General features: G+C 41.4%; 1 long non-coding RNA gene across 1 annotated transcript; it reads left to right on the top strand.

Annotated features, from left to right (window-relative positions):
- Positions 1-5603: 5603 nt before the first annotated feature.
- LOC147356739 (uncharacterized) lies at positions 5604-18566 on the top strand. Its single transcript, XR_015143512.1, has 2 exons — positions 5604-5739; positions 18337-18566. It is a non-coding gene; the product is annotated as an uncharacterized LOC147356739 (long non-coding RNA).
- The last annotated feature ends 2348 nt before the right edge of the window (positions 18567-20914 follow it).

Here is a 20914-nt window from a genome sequence, read left to right as displayed (position 1 = left end):
GGAGTTAATAATCCTTGTCTGATGTATCCTATATTTCTAGAATAACTAGAATGTTATCCTGCCTATATTAATTGTTCAAAATAAGCATTTGCTCTCATTCTCATCCCCACTTAGCTAAGAGTTTTTGTTTATATACCCTTTTTCTTTGGAAGGAAAGATGCTAAAGCTGAAACTGCAGTACTTTGGCCACCTCATGTGAAGAGATGACTCATTGGAAAAGACTCTGATGCTGGGAGGGATTGGGGGCAGGTGGAGAAGGGGACGGCAGAGGATGAGATGGCTGGATGGCATCACCAACTCGATGGAAGTGAGTTTAAGTGAACTCCGGGAGATGGTGATGGACAGGGAGGCCTGGCGTGCTGCGATTCATGAGGTCACAAAGAGTAAGACACGACTGAGCAACTGAACTGAACTGAACTGAACCTTAAATTCCATCTTTGACCTATTTTGTCTTTATATTTTTATCAATTTTTTTCCCTACAGATTGAGGGAAAAAAAAAATAATTTTGTAGTTAGGCCACTGAACCTGCAAGGGAAGAGTCACGGAGAGCTGCTGCTGCTGCTAAGTCGCTTCAGTCGTGTCTGACTCTGTGCCACCCCAGAGACGGCAGCCACCAGGCTCCCCGTCCCTGGGATTCTCCAGGCAAGAACACTGGAGTGGGTGGCCATTTCCTTCTCCAATGCAGGAAAGTGAAAAGTGAGAGTGAAGTCTCTCAGTCGTGTCTGACTCTTAGCGAACCCATGGACCGCAGCCTACCAGGCTCCTCCACCCATGGGATTTTCCAGGCAAGAGTACTGGAGTGGGGTGCCATTGCCTTCTCCCACAGGAGAGCAGCAGAACTCAAAGTGAAATGGAAAAGGATTGAGTAGAATTAGAAATGAAGGAAATTAGTGATAAGAATCTGGGATGAAAGAAGAGATAGAGGAAGGTCACTTAAGTAATTTAGTAGGATGTTTTAGATCAAAGTTCAGTGACATAGAGAATTCTTAAACATATCTGCAAGGGTGAGGTAAAGAATCCAGAAAAAGGAGATTGGCCTCCTAACTGAGGAAGTCAGATTGGCAGAAGGGGTTAGCTTTGGAAAATGGAGCTCCTTTCTCTTTGGTTTAGGTGGGAATGAAGGAATGATGGACACAGGAATAGCATAACCACTGAGCATCTGGCCCTCTCAAGGCCGCACACCTTGTCTGTTCTTCAGTATAGGTGACCAGACACTGAGTGAGCCCTTCTGTAGTCCTAAAGTGCGACTAAAGCCCAGAGATAAAGAAAAAGGCTCTAAAGGCCCAACATTCTAGATTCAAGGATCTGCCAGATCCTTTCCTAGGCACCAGTTCAGATACCAGCTCTCCTATTACCTGTCTCCCCCTTTGCCAGTAGAAGATCAGAGGACTGCAAGCGGAGGAGGGCCACTCAAGATGACAGCGCACAGGGAGAGGTTCTGTCCTTTCCACCCACCCACCACGGAGGTGCTGCCCGCTCTGACGCAGAGGTAAACAAAGGCCAGGTTGTCTGCTAATGGGCTAAACAAGCATCTGACTCCAGCATTCATTGAGGGCCTCTTTCCTAGGAGTTTGAGGGATGTGCCCTGAAGCACATTCTTCCAGAAACTAATGCTAAGATGACCTCTTGATCCTAGTTCCTGAGAGGAATTGAAAACTAAGGAGCTAAGCAGGCATAACTGTGCAGGGAGAGAGAACAGGGATCTAGCTCCTGAATAAAGCAAAGCCAAATTTTCTTCATTAAAGACTCAGTGAGGGGCTTCCCCAGTGGTTCAGTGGTTGTGAATCTGCCTGCAAATGTAGAAGACACAAGTTCAATCCTTGATCTGGGAAGATTCCACAGGCAACGTAGCGACTAAGCCCGTGTGCCGCGACTACTGAGCCTGTGCTCCAGAGCCAGCGAGCTGCAACTCCTGAGCCTGTGTGCCCTAGAGCCTGTGCTCCTTACAAGAGAAGCCGCTGCAATGAGAAGCCTGAGCACCACAGCGGGAGGGTAGCACCTGCTTACTGCAACTGGAGAAAAGCCCAAGCAGCACCAAAGACCCAGCACAGCCAAAAGTAGACATAAATAAATAAAATTTAAAAAAAAAGACTCAATGAGCAGGAGGGAGAACAGGATGAAAGGGAAATCAATATAAAGGTGCTAGAGGCATTGCCTCCCTGTCAGACACTCCAAATTCATCCATCACAGTCATGCCCTGTGGAGTCAGGCTGTTGAGTATGCTGTCTTCAGAACACATAGCTGATTTCTGCGCCAAGCTGAGAATCGAATTTACCCATTAGAAATACTTTGATTAAGGAAGCATTAAGGAAAATGTGGTCTTACTGTAAAATAAAATAAAAGTTCATTGAAATCTTTAAAAACACCACTTGCAAGACTGAAATTAAAGCTTATGAGTTCAGCCTGTGTAGGACCCTGCATTGCTCCCATGGCTGCAGTGACTGAGGGTGCTGTGTTTTTAGGCTCTCTTGCCTTTCCTTTGTGTTTATCCCACAGGAAGGCACTGGCTCTGGAGTCAGACAGATCTGCAGGCAAATCTTGGGGAGTCCTTGACCACCCTGCACCTCAGTGTCTTTGTAAGAAGAGATAATGAGGTGAGATAATCTGCTAGCCCAGCTCATAGGGCTGCTGCTGCTGCTAAGTCGCTTCAGTCGTGTCCGACTCTGTGCGACCCCATAGACGGTGGCCCACCAGGCTCCCCCGTCCCTGAGATTCTCCAGGCAAGAACACTGGAGTGGGTTGCCATTTCCTTCTCCAATGCATGAAAGGGAAAAGTGAAAGTGAAGTCACTCAGTCGTGTCTGACTCTTCACGACCCCATGGTCTGCAGCCTACCAGGCTCCTCCGTCCATGGGATTTTCCAGGCAAGAGTACTGAGGTGGGGTGCCATTGCCTTCTCCAGCTCATAGGAAGACTTATCTAGTTAATGCCTGTACTTAGTATCTGGCAATCAAATCTCAAACATGAACTCTATGACTACAGGCATTTTTGTGCATTTTTGTTCCTGGAACAGTGCCAGGTACAAAGTAAGTTTCCAATAAATATCTGCAAGTGGACAAATGTCACATGGTTCTCAATAAGTGTTGTCTATAGCTGTATCTGCTACACATGTTAACATGTATAGTTATATTCACTCTTAAGCATTTGGGGCTTCCCTGGTGGCTCAGATGGTAAAACATCTGCCTGCAATGTGGGAGACCCGGGTTCAATTCCTGGGTCGGGAAGATCCCTGGAGAAGGAAATGGCAATCCACTCCAGCACTCTTGCCTGGAAAATCCTATGGACGGAGGAGCCTGATAGGCTATAGTCCATGGGGTTGCTGAGGGTCGGACACGACTGAGCAACTTCACTTCACTTTAGCGTTTAAGTCCTTTGAAAAGAAAAACATCTTTTCTTCTACTTGTGACTTTGTAAAATGTCTCAGGTGGATCTGGGCTCCTTGTATCCACCTTGCCCTCCTCCAAGCATAAATCTGGTCTTTCCTAAACCCTTTTTTGGATGTTTCCCCAGTTCTTACGTGAAGCCCAATATCCTTAAGGTGGCTTACAGGCACATGATTTGGCCCTTGTCTAGCTCTCATTCATCATCTTTGGCCCTCTGTTATGTAATTATCTCCTTCCTCAAACCTGCCTGTAGTAGAACAGTTCTGTGCTGGAGTTCTGTTGGACTCTATGGTTCCTCCAATGAGCCATATCATTTTGCTTCCAGGCCTTCAAATGTGCTATTACTTCTGCTCCCAATACTCTTTTCTTCTCCTTCATCTGGCCGTCTCCTACTCATTTTTCAAGATTCAGATTAAATGTTGCTTTCACTGTGCAGTTTCACTGACTCTCTAAACTAGGTTAGATAGCCGTGTTATAAGTCTTCATAACATTCTGTATGCCCCTTTTCTATCATTTAGCATTCAAGAACATTTGTCACAGTGGTATTCCTATCTGATAGAAGAGTCTCCGAGGGCCAGGATTTTGCTTCTCTTGTTCAGCACAATGTCCTTGAAGCCTAGACAAATGTGTGACACTCTTCGGGTGCTTACAGATATATTTGTAAAGAAATGTCAAATGAAGGACACATAAAGAATAAAGGCTCTGGAGTCAGGCATACTAGGTTCTGATTCTACCTTCAGCATCTGCCAGTCCTCTGATCTTGGCCAAGATATATGCGTGTGTGTGTGTGTGTGTGTGTGTGTGTGTGTGCTAGTCGCCCAGTCACATCTGACCCTGTGGACTCTAGCTTGCCAGGCTCCTCTGTCTATGGAATTTTCTAGGCAAGAAAACTGGAGTGAGTTGCTATTTCCTACTCCAGGTGATCTTCCTAACCCAGGTCTTCCGCATTGCAGGCAGATTCTTTACCATCTGAGCCACCAGGGAAGCCCCTGGGCCAAGATACTTACCTTTATAAAGCCTTAAATTTAACCTATATAAAATAAAGATAGTACAGCCAGTCTTACAGGTTGTTATAAAGGTTAAATGAATGCTGTGTATAAAATATCTCAACCAGTAGCTGGCTCATAATAAATGCTTAACAAAATTAATTTAACTGTTATGATTATCATTAATAATGTAAGCTGGCCTTGAAGATAAGCTACTTAATCTACCCATTCAAAACAAATAATAGTCAACAGATAATTAAGAATACCTCCTTCCTTTATTGGACTCCTTAATTATTCTCTGACATCAAGGTAAGCTAAAAAATATTTTTGGCTTAAGGATGGAAAAATCAACTGATAGTAGTTATTCCATTTACCAACACAAGTGATCACTTTGGAGCTTGGTGGTTCTCTTCTTGTATCTGGTTTACCATTTTTTATCATTAATGTAAGATTCAGATGAGTAGAAGACAATAGAGTATATATGGGCTATGCATTGTATTAGACCCTTCATACATTATCTCATGTACTAATTACTAGCAAATAAATAAAGAAGCCATGTGGTAGTTAAGAACATGGTCTTTACAGTCAAAGAAATCCGCATTGAAATCCCACCTCCATCATTAACCAACTGGGCCACCACGGACAAACTTGAAGGATAGGGCGGGCACGTAGTGTCCTATAAATGGTTATTATGATTATATTGTAAATTTATAATTGAAAAAAAATACTTTGTAAAATTTGGTAGACATTTGCAAGGCTAATATATATATATATATATATATATTTTTTTTTTTTTTTTTTTTCCAGAAGAATTGCCTGAGTCTTCACAGAAAGATCTGGAGTTAAGCAGAGATGGCAAACTGTTCCAGGAAAGTTCTCATCACTTTGTCTCTGGAATATTGATTCCCCCTTGTTACTTGCTAAAGAGCCAGGTTTCTTGAGAGAGTCTGAGCAGGCAACTGCAGTTAGAAATTAGTGCAGATATCATTTTAAGGTAATTTGAATATCCTTGTAAAGGAGAAGTTGTCCAGGTAGATCACTGTCTTGGGAGAAGGAAAATAAAATGATAGTCACGTGGGAAAGAGGCAGGAAATAGACAATAATTCAGTAGAATTCTTTAAATGTGATTCTGGTTGTTGTATTGCTGGGAAACGGCAACTCAGCAATGACTTAAAAGAGTCAGTACTTTGGAAACTTGATTGTATTGATTGCACTTTCTTTGATTGTATCCTCTAGTAATTTAACCAAGAGATGCTCCACTGGTTCACTGTGCGAAGACAAAGTACCAGAGATGAAAACCAAATGATATGATTATCACAAGAAGCAAGGGATCAGGGCAGTGGTCCAAGAAGAAGGTATAATCTTGCCAGGTATATAAAGAGGTTTTCTAGGCTCTTGGGTTGAAAGGTCTTCTCAGTTCATTTCTTTTGCTGTATTCTGTTAAAAAAGGAATTGACTGATTTTTTTTTTCATCTGTATTTAAGAGGAAATGAAAAGAGAAAAGAGAAGAAAATCAGGGGAAAATTATGTAGAGAAATGGTAGTGGGAGGCAGGAAAAATGTTCCATGGTTGTTTGTAGCCACTCTTCAGTGGGTTTGCAGAAAGAAAGCATTAGAAAGACCTATAGCTCTGTCTTCCTTGCTAACCTCCCTTTTCCTTAAGTATAGATAGTTCTGAACTATCCTTGTTATATTCTTTCAGAAAGGGGCCTTGGTCTTTGCCTAGTGCTATTTTCATGCTGGGTGTCTGGTATAAGGTAGATCAATAAATGCAAGAGTGTGTCTGGCACACCTGTGATCAGGGTGCATCTTGACATCGGCTGTGATCACACATCACAACCCCAAATCTATTTTTATAGATCAGCTTTTTAGAAAGCACAAAAGATGAGTAAACACTCTAAATTAGATTATGAGCACTCAATATTTAATCAGCTTTTGTTTAAAATTACCAACATCCTGACATGTATCTGAATAATTCTTTTTTTTTTAGGAAACATAATTCAAAAAATGTTCCCTTTATGAATGAAGATGAGTAAATGAATCTTGCTGAAAATTCTCAACAGTTAGTGAGAGTGAGTTCTCTGCTGTCCTCATATATGCTGGTGGTCACTGTAGTTTTAAATTACTAAGATTTTTAAATCCCATTTTAAATGTGTATTCAGTTCAGTTCAGTCACTCAGTCATATCTGACTCTCTGTGACCCCATGGACTGCGGCATACCAGGCTTCCCTGTCCATCACCAACTCCCAGAGCTTACTCAAACTCATGTCCATTGAGTCAGTGATGCCATCCTACCGTCTCATCCTCTGTCGTCCCCTTCTCCTCCTGCCTTCGATCTTTCCCAGCATCAGGGCATTTTCCAATGAGTCAGTTCTTTGCATCAAGTGGCCAAAGTATTGGAGTTTCAGCTTCAACACCAGTCCTTTCAATGAATATTCAGGACTGATTTCCTTTAGGATGGACTGGTTGGATCTCCTTGCAGTCCAAGGGACTCTCAAGAATCTTCTCCAACACCACAGTTCAAAAGCATCAATTCTTTGGCACTCAGCTTTATTTATAGTCCAACTGTCACATGCATACATGACCACTGAAAAAACCATAGCTTTGACTGGATGGACCTTTGTTGACAAAATAATGTCTCTGCTTTTTAATATGCTGTTTAGTTTGGTAATAACTTTTCTTCCAAGGAGCAAGCATCTTTAAATTTCATGGCTGCAGTCACCATCTGCAGTGATTTTAGAGCCCAAGAAAATAAAGTCTCTCACTATTTCCATTGTTTCCCCATCTATTTGCCATGAAGTGATGGGACCAGATGCCATGATCCTAGTTTTCTGAATGTTGAGTTTTAATGTATGCTATTAAGGTGCTATTGCCACATGCTGTGATGACTAACACCTTACATTGATTGGGTTATTTCTTTACTGCATCTGTTTTTGGACTTTTTTTCTCCATTGAATCCTTTAAGATAGGTAAAATTTAGCCATTTTACAGATAAAGAAATCCAAGTCTCAGCAACATTAAGTGGCTTTAGTTTGTACTACAATATAGAGAATAAAGACTTGACCTCTGTCTCCAGTTGAGGGCAGCTCTGAAAAGGTCATCCAGCTCTAGAACTCTTGTAGGGTTGGCTTTGACCTTTGCTGTTACTACATCATGGTTCTCTGACCATCCCTGTTTTCTACAACCCCAAAAGTGTTGAGAACACTCAGCAGTAAACTTCTTGCATCTGAGACCCCTTTCTAGGAAACCTGACTTGAGATGGAAGGGAAGGGAATAATGCACAGTAACATTTCATGAGCACTTAGTATGTATCAGATTCTTTTCTACAAGTTTTACATTAATCTTCACTAAACCAGGTGAGTAGATACTCTTATGATGCCCATTTAGAACTGAGGAAATTGGGGGACAGTAAAATTAAGGAGTAAGAAATGGTTCACAGTTGCCATGGGCGAAAGTGTCAGGATTCAAAACTCAGGCAACCTGAGGGGCAGCAGGGAATAAGCATGGTCATCAAAGAGGGAGGTAAAAGGAGAGAGTGGTCAGGGAAGTAAGGGGAGAATAGAAATGGGGCAGCATTAGGGAGGCAGGCAAAGGAGAATTGCAATGGGCAAGGGATAGTGGGGAGAATTGGGGCTGCAAGAATCTAAGAAGGATTGAGGAAATGCCTTATGGTTTCTCCGAGTGTGAAGTCAACAAAGTCAAAATTATTAGACTTTTTAAAAAGGCATATGTTTCCTTCACCAAATACTCGAGGCAAAAAATTTCTCTAAGGCTCAAAAAAAAAAAAAATTAAAATTCTGATCAAAGTCTTATAGGATTGGGTGAGATCTTTGTTGTCATTGCATCATGGTTCTCTGCACATTTCTGCTTTCAGCAACCCCTCAAAAGTGTTGAGAACACTCCCCAATAAACTTCGTAAAATCAAATAAAAACTGATAAAATCAAATCCTGGGGAAGATGGGAAAGAACAAGGACATGAGACTGTCTTCTGGTCCCACTACAGTTGGAAATCACTCAGCCTCTTTTTGTAAAACTAAGTATTCTCACTGTCTGTGACCCAGCAACTCTCCTCTGAGACATACACCTTGAGAAAAGTCTGCATTTATACCCTAGGAGATATGTAAAAGGATGCTCATTGTACCCCTGCTGCAAAAGCAAAGAATTGGGGACAATGACAATATCCATTAATAGAAAATGGCTAAATAAATTTTGGTATAGTTCTGTACTGAAGTGATATACATCAGTGAGACATGAATGAACTGCAGGGATATACACAGCAGGTATGAATCATGGCACACATAACACTAGGTGAAATCAGTGTATTGCAAAATAAAAATAGTAGTACTTATAAAGCACTTGGGCTTCCCTGGTGGCTCAGAGGTTAAAGCGTCTGCCTGCAATGCGGAAGACCTGGGTTCGATCCCTGGGTTGGGAAGATCCCCTGGAGAAGGAAATGGCAACCCACTCCAGTATTCTTGCCTGGAGAATCCCATGGACGGAGGAGCCTGGTGGGCTACAATCCATGGGGTCGCAAAGAGTCGGACATGACTGAATGACTTCACTTTCACTTTCGTAAAGCACTTACTCTGTATAGTACACTGTCTTAATTACTTTAGATAAGTTATTTCATTAACCTTCACCAAGACCCTAAGAGGTAGATATTATTATCATCACCTCTATTTCCTAGAAATGAAAACCAAATCCCATAGAGGTTAAGTAAATTGCCTAGGTCCCTCATATACTAAGGGGCATAGAGCTAGAATCTGTACACAGGCAGCTTAACACCAGAATCTATATCCTTATCAATCTAATAATCTGCTTTGCCATGTAGTATGATAACATTTTTTAATAAAGTTTTAAAATAAGCAAAACCAAATATATTATGTGTGAATGTATATATTATACACACATATTTATCCACATGTGATACATATGTAATGTACCTATAATATGTATGTACATATGTATTTTATATGGCTATATCCATATGCAAAGGAATGATGAACTCTCAACTCAGGACGTTGCTACCTCTGTCTTGGGGAGACAGTGGAATAGATCAGGGAATGAGAGTATAGATAGATAGCACAGTGTTGGTAATTACTAGTTCTTAAGATAATAGTGATTTTATGGTTATTTATTTTATTATCCTGCTTCATAACCTTTTATACTACATAAACACAGCGTGTGAGTTATGCCTGAACTATTACATTAAAAAAGAACCCTCTGGGGAACCTGCTGAAATGTGAATTCCTAGGTCCATCCGTAAAATTTTCGAGGATGGAAAAACCCTGAGAGAGAGGTTTGGTGAAATCCTTAGCACCTGAGTCGCTTGTCCACTGCTACTTAACAAACAGTCCCAAACTCAGTGGCTTAAGTAGCAACCACGTTCTTGCTATGATTCTGTGGGTAGCAGTCTGGGTTAGAATCAGCCGGTACAGCGACAGTCTCAGGCTGCCTAACTGCCCTTGGAGAGTTGAAGGTGGCCTCGTTCACATCTGGGTTCTGCCATCAGCCCGCCTTCATATGGCCTCTCACTATCAGGCCTCACAGGGCTTCTGAGTGATGTCAGGCAGCCTTTTAAGAGGGCAGGGGGAGAAGCTGCAAGCCTTCTGCGGTGTAACTGCTTGACATTAAGCTTTTCGGTTGTAATGTAATTGCCTGACATTAAGCTTTGCGATTGCTGAGGCAACCATTGTAAAGACACTCATCTTGGAAACAAATTGCCAGCCGTGTGGCACAACTATTAGCAAACAACTAGATAAGGAGCCAGGCTGCCCACCCCCGGCATCCCTTACCCAGTGAAGTTTCCCTTTTTGAAGCGCTGAGCAACCTAGATAACAGAATGCTCTGCTCTGATTCCCATGCTGAAGTTTTAAATTCTCCTATAAAGAATAAACCCGTGAAATTCCACCGCACGCTTGGGCCCTAAAATAAAGGCAGAGCCCCAGGTCTACACTCTTACCTTTGTCTCTATCAAGACCTTTCTGTGTAGTCTCTGTAACTGTGTACCCTCCAGGACCTGTGAGAAGTAAATCATGTTCTTCAAAGTCCCCTGATGATTTTGTTGAGGGGAATCCTGCAGTCATAATAAGAACCACAAAGGTGCACGTGTCCCCTATCCTGAACCCTGTGGCTGATTCATGTTAATGTAGGGCAAAAACCATCAGAGTATTGAAATTATCTTCCAATTAAAATAAATTAATTAAAAAAAGAAATACAAGGACCAATCCAGCCACAACACTAGCCCCGGTGGTGGTGGGGGAATGTCTGTGGGACTTGCCAGGAGTAAAGATGGCCAAGTGTGTGCTTCAGGCATTCAGTATCAGTACACTGGGAACTTAGCTACAATCTATGGTAGGAAACAATCACAAGGAGAGGTCAGATAGAAGTCACGGACTGTCCCTCAGGAAGGGATGAATGACAAAGTCCATTGCAAAGGAGCATGCATGTAGGAATCAGTGGAATTACTCCCGCCATCTTTGCAAGAAATCTATTACACTGATGAGGGAGTACATGCATTTGGTCAAAGAATCTTTTGTGCTTCCTTTTCTTTAAAAAACAAAGAGTTGAGGTATGATTGACAATGTAAAAAGCTGAACATATTGAAAGATGAATTTGGAGATAAGTATACTAACCCACTCCAGTGTTTTTGCCTGGAGAATCCCAGGGATGGGGGAGCCTGGTGGGCTGCCGTCTATGGGGTCACACAGAGTCGGACACAACTGAAGCGACTTAGCAGCAGCAGCAGCAGCATACATCCATGAAACTATCACCACTATCAAGGCCATAGACATATGCATTGCCTCCCAAAGTTTCTTCTTAGCCTTTTATTATCATGTTTATTTGCGTGTGTGTGTTTATGGGATAAGAACACTTAATTTTTTCATCTTTCTGATGCTCTCTTTGGCAAATATGAAGATAGGCAACTGACCAGTGGTTTGAATCTCGACCAGATTCATCTTTGCTCAAAATTACAGCATTCAAGTGACATAAGACTATATAAACAATTTAAATGTTCATCAATATTGGACTAGTTAAATAAATCATGGTACCTCCCAAAACAGATACACCTGTACAAACAAGCTACCCATTAAAAATAATAAAGTAGATTTCCCACTGATATAATCTCTGAGATAGACTAGCAAATGAAAAAAAGCAAAATACAGAAGAGTGTATATTATATAGTATTGCTTTTACTTTTAAAGGATGCTTTTATATACATAAGCTCTCTCTTGTAGAGTACACACACACACACACACACACACACACAAAACTGGTAATATTGGTTTTCTTAGAGGGAAAAAGATGGACAACCTAGGGCCTGGGGCATGAGGGAGACTGATTTTTTGCATTGTTTGAATTCTGTTATCATGAATATGAATTAGTACCACATGAGTAGAATAAATAAGTTCTTTGTTGCTGCTTGCCTGCCTATTTCTACCTTGGGATTGTATCTGAAACAGTATTTTAAAGATTCAAGAGAAAATTAAGATTTAGATGTCTGTATGGGCTTCCCTGGTGGCTCAGTGGTAAAGAATCCACCTGCCAATGCCGGAGTCATAGGAGACGTGAGTTCAATCCCTTGGTTGGGAAGATCCCCTGGAGAAGAAAATGGCAACCCACTCCAGTATTCTTGCCTGGACAATTCCATGGATGATTTATAGTCCTTGAGGTTAGAAAAGAGTCAGACACGGCTTAGCAACTGAACAACAACAGACAACAGTGCATGTCAATGCCTTGAAGATAGCAGAACACCTCAGCCAACCCCGACCCAACAGAGGAAGGGACCAGGTCAGGACGTTGAGGCCGCCAGCCTGGAGCCCAGAGGTCTGCGCAGGACATGAGTTTTACCCATTTCATAGACACCGACCATAAAACAGGTTCATACTCTCTGATTTTAGGGTTTTATTTCATCGTGAAAACAGGGATTGTATATAATGAAAAGAGCACCACTCCTTCTAAGTAGTTCTTGTCCTAGTTTCTCATCAAAGTACTTAAAAAAGTAGATGCTTCAAAAACCATCATCCAGGGCCCTCCTCACAAGTAGATCTGAGGCAGTCATTGAGACAATTATTCAACAGTTTTCTTGTTTGCCTGCATTCTCAGTCACTTCAGACTCTTTGTGACCTTATGGACTGTAGCCTGCCAGGCTCCTCTATCTACCACATTCTCTAGGCAAGAATGCTGGAGCATGTTGTCATGCCCTCCTCCAAGAGGATCTTCCTGACCCAGAAATCAAAACTGCATTTCCTGTGTCTTGTGTGTTGAGGGTGGATTCTTTACCCACTGAACCACCAGGAAGCCCCCTTCTTTTATTAGCCTTATTGATATATAATCACAGGAGCTCACCTGTTGGAGGTATTTTGGGGAGATATTTATTACATGGATTTCACCTGAGAGCACTGGTCTAAGCATACAAATATCTTTCTAGAAGCAATTTTGCCCATAGCTTGGAGTAATCTGTGATATGTTCCTGAGAACTCAAGGATCAAAACTCTTGAGTAAGCTGTTCACTTAGCTCAGACCAGACACTCCTCATCTCTAACCCAGGACCAAAAATTCTTTAAGGCTTTTGGTTCTTGAAGAGTAGCTATGCTGCTTCACCATGCTTCAGGTTTCCTGGTAAATAAAACTAAGCAAGATCCCACCCTGAGTTATGAGAGGGGGCCATTGACCCATCACGAGGAATGACAATGCTTTATGGACCTTTGAGGCCAATCCAGATTTTATTGTTTTCTTTACCTTATTATGGACTCGGGTGAGGTTTGCTTAGGCAACTATACTTTGTCTTTGAAAAAAGAGTGTATTTTAGGATGTAGATCATTTGATATCTCCTCACAAGGTGCACCTGCCTGTTTTCAATTCTACTAAGTATATATAGTTAGAAATTAATCAGAAGGAACAATTAGGCTCTTTTTGGAAGAGCACATAGAAACAAAAAGAAAGATTCCTTTCAGTCAGAAATGAATTCTACCACTCATTAGCAGCCTTCAGCTGAACTAAAGTTGACTCTTTGAACAGATCTGGAATGCCAGGTCTGGTGCAATCTCTAACTTCCCATGCAATGCATATGCCTCACTTGGCACCTGTTTAGATAGAAGATCCCCTAGAGAAGGGATAGGCTACCAACTCCAGTATTCTTGGGCTTGGATGGTAAAGAATCTGCCTGCGAAGAGGGAGATCTGGGTTGGGAAGGTCCCCTGGAGGAGGGCATGGCAACCCACTCCAGTATTCTTCCCTGGAGAATCCCCATAGACAGAGAATCCTGGCAGGCTACAGTATATGGGGTCACAAAGAGTTAGATACTGCTGAATGACTAAGCACAGCACAGCACAACATGCCTAAGTGGGACCTGGATTTCATAAGCCCTTTCTCTGGCTTCAGAGATATGTGTAAATTAGTAAATGTTGCATTTGGTGATTGGGCTGGAACTCATTGTTCTGGATAAGGTGGAAATCACTTGTAAAAGCCACAACCTTGGGGAGACCTGAGAAATTAGTCCATTTCCTCTCTAATCTTTTAGACTCCAGTTCCTTACTCAGGATCCCCCTGATTGGAAGTTGGAAGTTCCCACCCCAGGCATCAACCCATGGCTCAGATCTTTCCCTCCAAATATGCCCTTGTCCCATTCGAACTCACATCTTCTTGAAGGGGCCTCTATTTTGGGCCCCCTTTCCTCTAGAATAGAAGAGTCAGTTGCCATGCTGCCTACTATAAAATATGTCAAAGAGAACACACTCTCCCTGTTCTTCCTATGGGGCATGAGACCAGGGATTTTTACATTTATATTTTCATTTTATCTTTTTAATGAATCCCTAGAATAAGAATTATCATTTTTCATGTATAGGTTAGTTATCCAAAACTCAGGGCAAAGTAACTTCTCCAAGGTCATTCAGCTAATAAGTGGCAGAAGCAGGATTTAAAAACCAAGAAAACTCCTTATAAGAGCCTGTGCTTATTATAAAATCTCCCTCTCCTGTGCTCTTTTCATGGTACCTAAAGTTTTCATATTTGCATTGATTCTTTTGTTAGGCTTCCTATTCATCGAAGAGTCCTGTTAAAATCCAAATGCATCCCTGACCAGTAACACGTCAAAATCCATAAAGGCTTATTTTGTTCAGAAAACATAATAACTCACATGGAATCTGCACAACACAGATCATTTAGACAAAGGCAACATGTTTTTAACAGCAGCTAAGATTTGACACGAGATGGTTGGGTGGCATCACTGACTCGATGGACATGAGTTTGAGCAAGCTCTGGGAGTTGGTGATGGATAGGGAAGTTTGAGCAAGCTCTGGGAGTTGGTGATGGACAGGGAAGCCTGGCATGCTGCAGTCCATGGGGTCGCAATGAGTTGGACATGACTGAGGGACTGAACTGAAGATTTGACAGCATTTTTGAACTTACAGAGCCCTTGTAGGTATAGAACTGAACTAGTCCTTACAATACATCTGTGGAGTCATCTCACCTTTAGCTCAGTTTGTAAATAATGAAATGGAATGTGAGAGAGATTCGGTCCTTTGCCTATGGCCTTATATCCAGTGAACAGCAGGACAGAGCTTAACCTCAGGTCTTCTGGCTCTAGGTCCTGCCATCGCGGCACCATAGTCTTTTGATTTTTGAATTTCTTTCAAAGAGCCATGGGATCAACAAAACTATGGTGCTTTTATTCCATTGTCCGCAGTGTTTGACCTTGTCCAAGTCCGCATCACTCCCTGAGTTAAGGTATGATCATCATATACAGGGGAGAAAAGCATTAATTAGACAGCTAAGCTATCAGCATGGATTATTTTCCTGATTAAAACTTCACAGTGTCCAAAGTAGCTCCATAAACTTTTAAAAAGGTTATCAAATAGTTGTTGAAAATGAGAGAATGGAAGAAGAATAAGACAGAGAGATGCCTTTGGCATTGAATTTCATCTCCAAACCATTTAATATTGATCATTCATGCATTTACTCATTCTTCCATTCATTCAACAAATATTTTTTGAGTACCTGCTGTCTGCCAGGTCTATTATAGGGATTATAGACACACAGAGAAAGGAGACAAAATCCTTTCCTTCGTAAAGTTTATAGGCAAGGAGGAGACTTTAATAAGCAAATAAATAGGTAAATGGAATGATTTCAGATCAGTCTGCAATGAAGAAACTAACCAGGAGAATTGGCCGTAGCATGATTAGAAAGGATGAGATACAAAGGAGTAGTTGTCAGGTAGATCAGAAAAGACATTTTCGGGCTGTGCTGAGTCTTTGTTGCAGTGTGCAATTCATCGCTAGTTTTGGCAAGCAGGGGTGTCCTCTTCACTGAGGTGCTTGGGCTTCTCACTGTGGTGGCTTCTCTTGAGGACAACAGGCTCTAGGCTCATGGGCTTAAGCAGTTGCAACACGCAGGTTTGGAAGTTGTGATTCCCAGGCTCTAGAGCACAGGATCAGTAGTCGTGGCATCCTGGCTTAGTTGCTCTGAAACATGTGGAATCTTCCTGGATAAGGGATCAAACCCATGTCCCCTGCATTGGCAGGTGGATTCCTATCCACTGTACCACCAGGGAAGTCCAGAAGAGACTTTTTTTTTTTTTTAAGTAATTTTATTGAAAGAAAAGATTTTTTTTGAGGATAGTTGGTATAAATGAGAAAAAGAAATCAGTCCAGAGAAGGCCATTTCAAGTAGAGGGAGCTACAAGGACTAGGGTCTGAGTTAAGCCTTTTCAGGCTTGGAGAGTTCAAAGAACAGAAAAATGGACAGTATAAGCAGAGCATGCTTAGCAAAGGGAGAATGGAGCAGAAGGCAGGGGCTGAATCACGGAGTACTTTGGAGGCCAGAGCCTTGCCTTGTTAATTACAACAGGAAGTCATTACAGAATTTTAAGCAAGACAGTTTGATTTTTGTTTCAAAATGATGACTCTAGCTACTGTGAAAATGGGTCAAGGGCCAGTAAAATTAGAATCAAGGAGATGGCTTTAAAAGGGTATACAAATAAGAGGATGAAAATGACAAAGGCAGAATAGAATGGGGTCATCACACTATGGCCCAAGACCTAATCTCGCCCTTACAGGAAAAGTTTGCCACCCTTGGACTAGGAGATTGTGCACTAAGTGGTTGGATTCAGACAATATTTCAGATGTAAAGCCAACAGGACTGCCTGCTGGATTGGATGTGGAGGTGGGAGGGGAGAGCAAAGAAGAATCTTGGGTGAGTATGGGTTGGCCTGAGCACAGAAGTAGATGGTGAAACAATTCACAGACATGGGAGAGACTTCAGGAAGAGAGGTTTTGAGGTAGAAAAATTAAAAATTCTATTTTAAACCTGTGTGAACAGCTCTCTAAGACAAACCTCACATGGAAGGTTTTAATCACTTCTGTGCATTAAGTCAATGATAAAGATGAACAACAACTGTCCTATTACTGACACTGTTGTTCTCCTTTTATAAATGCCTAAATTTGCATGATCTAAGCCCCCTTCCAAACCAACCTATCCTGGCATAGTATAAGCATGTTACAATACTTAGTAGTACTATCGTCACTTTGAGCTTCCAAGGAGTCTCAATGGTAAAGAATCTGCCTGCCAAGCAGGAGACATGGATTCAATCCCTGAGTCAGGAAGATCCTCTGGAGGAGGAAATGGCATCCCACTCCTGTATTCTTGTCTGGAGAATTCCATGGACAGAGGAGCCTGATGGGCTGCAGTCCAAGGGCTCACAGTCGGACATGACTTAGTGACTGAACAATATTGTCATTTTACTTCAATCATTCAACAAAACTCCATTCCTAAAGAACCCAGATGCATTCCTAAATTTGGTTGTTAAGACTTTCTTTGCTGGAGAAAAGTTGTTAACATTGCAGATTTATGTCCTGCTAATTCAGTTTCAGTCTCTACTGAGTCCTTCCTCTTACATGGCAAGTCTTTTATGTGTCCCAGGGGAACTCCTTTGGGATAAATGACAAACTCACTTTTTGTTGTCATGACGAGTTGTTCTCCTAACAAATTTTGCACTTTTATGATTCTCCTCAAGCATAATCTAGCCACCACTTCCCACAGAGAAGCCCTATCTTCTCCTCCCTCAGTGCACTGTGGCCTCAGACAAGGGCTGTTTCCTCTTCTTCTTCCAGCAAGTCCAACTTCTCTCCATCTCCTTCTGCTTCCTTCCCGTCCATCCAAGTCTGTGGAAGAGGAAACTTTTCTCCTACTAAACACACTGGATTCCATTCCTTCTGACCCCTGGGATCTTATTCCATTGATTACCATCAGAATAAAAAACACAGTAGCCCTCAAACAAGCAGGCAAAAAGAAAAAGTATCCATCACACCATTTACCATACATATTCCTCTATCTCCTTTATCTCTACTTTCCTCTTTCCTTTTTAGCCAAACTATCCAAAATAGTCATTCAAATGGCTTTTCATTTACATTCATTGTCCATCCTGTCCTCAATCTGTAGCAAAATCAGCTACTGATACTAACTTAGATATTCCTGACTCTAGAGAAAGTCTATTATATTGACGATCTCCTCTGAAGCCTGGTAACACTTGAGAGAATCACTATTATCCCCATACTATAGATAAATACATTGAGCCTGAGGAAATTAATCTGTCGATTGTCACACTTAGGACATGGAAGAACTGGGGTACAAATCAAGAATGACCTTCATTTCCTCTTAATAGCTATAATGTCCCCCTTCCACAAAGTAAAGTTCATTTATTAACCTAGTAACGAGAAATTATAGAATTTGAACACAAGTTTTTATTTGTATATTAGCTGCATTGGTTTGTATGCTTTCTTCTTTACTTGTTTTTAGTATACCAAGTTGCATTTTTCCTTAGAATTTCCTTATACTATTTGGGGAGGGGAGTATAGAATTTAGAATTTCATCTTTTTTAGGGAAGCAACATCTTCTTGATGGTAATTCTTTATATCTGTATTGACCTTCAAGTTTTCACTTAATACTGGTGTCTCTTTTTTCTTCTCACAGAGCAGAAAGATACTTCTAAAATCAATAGATTGATGATTCACTCTGCAGCCAAGCTCTGCTGGGAAGTAAGAGATAAATACGCATTTGTGAGAATCAGAATGCAAGTTAAAAATATCTGCAAAGCAGAGAACACTGTCAATATATTCCAGTCACATATTTGAGAATCCCCAGTCCCTGTCTACCTAATGCCCACTGGACCTGAAGGATGTATTAAAATCACTTGTAAGGGACATGAGTGTATGCAGCAGTCCAGATGTTTTGGTCCTGATTATGTTAATCACCTGAATGTAGTGCTAAGTTGCTTCACTCATGTTGGACTCTTGGTGATTCCATAGACTGTAGCATACCAAGCTCCTCTGTCCATGGGATTTTCCAGGCAAGAATACTGGAGTGCGTTGCCACTTCCTTCTGCAGGGGATCTTCCTGACCCAGGGATCATACTGACCTCTCTTATGTCTCCTGCATTGGCAGGTGGGTTCTTTACCCCTAGTGGCACAACTGATTGTAAAGCCAGGAAGAATTTTTTATTATAACGTCTTTAAAAAGAAGTTCAGCTTTATTGATGCACAATTGACAAAATTATAAGATATTTAAAATATACATCATGGTGATTTGACATATGTATACATTGTAAAAGGATTCACTTCATATAGTTTATATACGCATTCATCATGTTACATATGTATCTTTGTTCTCTTTGGTGAGAATATTTAGTTCTAGTCCCTTCACATATTTCAATCACATAATACAGTGTTATTAATACAGTCACCATGTTTTGCTTTAGATCTTCAGATCTTATTCATCATATAGCAAATTCTGTACTCTTTACCAACCTCAACCTCTTTCTCCTTCACCCCTCATATATATATACACACATATGTGTGTGTGTGTGTGTGTATCCATTATTCTTTTGTCAGACTCTTAGGTTGCTTCCATATCTTGGCTATTGTGAATAAGGCTTCAATAAACATGAATGTGACTTCAAATATATTTTCATTATCTTCTTTTATTTTCTTTTGGGTATATACCCAGAAGTAGGATTGCTGGATCACATATTAGTTCTGTTTTTATTTTTTGAGGTGCATTCATACTGTTTTTTAATGAGGCTGAGGCAATTTATCTTCTCACCAACAGAGCACAAGGGCTCCCAAGGAAGAACGTTAAGGATCTTCATTTGACAGGTAAAAAAGTTGAGATTCAAAGGTGTCATGTGAATTGCCAAACTAATTTTAGGAGTGCTGGGACTAAAGTGAGTTCCCATGGTTCCTGCTGCAATGCTTCTCACCTTCAGAGAGTCACTTGATGTAACTGAGTCATGTGTATAAGGACACATAGCAATTTGGGAGCTCAGGAACACTAACAGTAAGTACATAACTTACTGTTATGCACCAGACGACTCCTGAGTCAGATTGATGATTTTCCATTTCCTCAGACTCCCCTGGGGATGTGAAGCTCAGAATTCCAATCAGTGGCTCTTTTTAGACTCTGAACTTTTTAATGGGATGTATCCTACTAGCCTTGTGACTTGGACGGAGAAAGGGCAACAAGCTTTCCACTGGCTGAGGAGTCAATGACTTGGTGGAGATTACCTTAATGTGGGTGTGCTCAGCCAGCCTTAGAGCAGCAAACCACAGCTCTCAGCCCACATTCGTCATTTGAGTCAATTAATTAGGTCCCAGCCTAAAATGGCCATTCATCTCTATAGATTTTGCCTGCCAAACTCCAGAATCCTTCTTCTATTGAAAAATATGCTGATCCACCTGCAAACATGGAGAAGCGAGAAAGAGAAGACCAAACAGCTGGCTTATCATGCAGACTTAGCCAAGGATGCTCACCGCCATGGGCTGACTCATGTTCTTGGCTAGAGAAGTGGATGCCAGCTCAGTGTCCTAGAAACCCTGCTCTCGTTCTGTGAAGTTGGAGCCCTGAAATGTTTATGCCAGAGAGCTGGGTAAAGCTGGAAGAATAATTTCTAATATGCTCATCTCTTATTCCCTCTCACCCCTATTTCCACCTCTAGCCCTTGAATTTCTAATAAAAGTCCCTTCAGTCTAAATGCTGTAGTGCAAAGAGACTGCAAAGACACAGGCATTTTAGTTTTCTGTTGGCTGTTCATGAGTTGTGAGTCCTTAGCCAAGTCAATCTGCTTGGGATTTGTATTTGTTTCCCCGGGCTGTTGTAACAAATTACTACAAATTTAGTAGCTTAAAACAACATAAACGTATTATCTCACAGTTCCTGAGGCCAGAAGTCTGAAATCAGTATTGCTTTGCTGGAATAAAGATGCTGGCCCATGGTCCCTTCAGAAGTACTAGGGAGAATCTTTTCTTATCTCTTCCAGATTCTGGTAGTTGCTGGAAGTTCTTTTGGTGTCTGACTGTGTCACTCAATTATTCATGACTAGTGTCTTCAAATCTCTCTCTTCTGTCTTCACATCTCTTTCTTCACTGTATAATCATGTGTAAAATCTCTCTGCCTCTCTTGTAAGGGCTTCCCCAGTGGCTCAGGGGTAAAGAATCCTCTTGTAAGTCAGGAGCTGCGGATTCGATCCCTGGGTCAGGAAGATCCCCTGGAGGAA

The sequence above is a fragment of the Bos grunniens genome, chromosome 16, assembly GCF_055505025.1.
Source record: "Bos grunniens cultivar Pamir isolate PY7600 chromosome 16, Bosgru_T2T1.0, whole genome shotgun sequence".
Lineage (NCBI taxonomy): Eukaryota > Metazoa > Chordata > Mammalia > Artiodactyla > Bovidae > Bos > Bos grunniens.
This window is presented reverse-complemented; position numbering and strand designations above follow the sequence as displayed.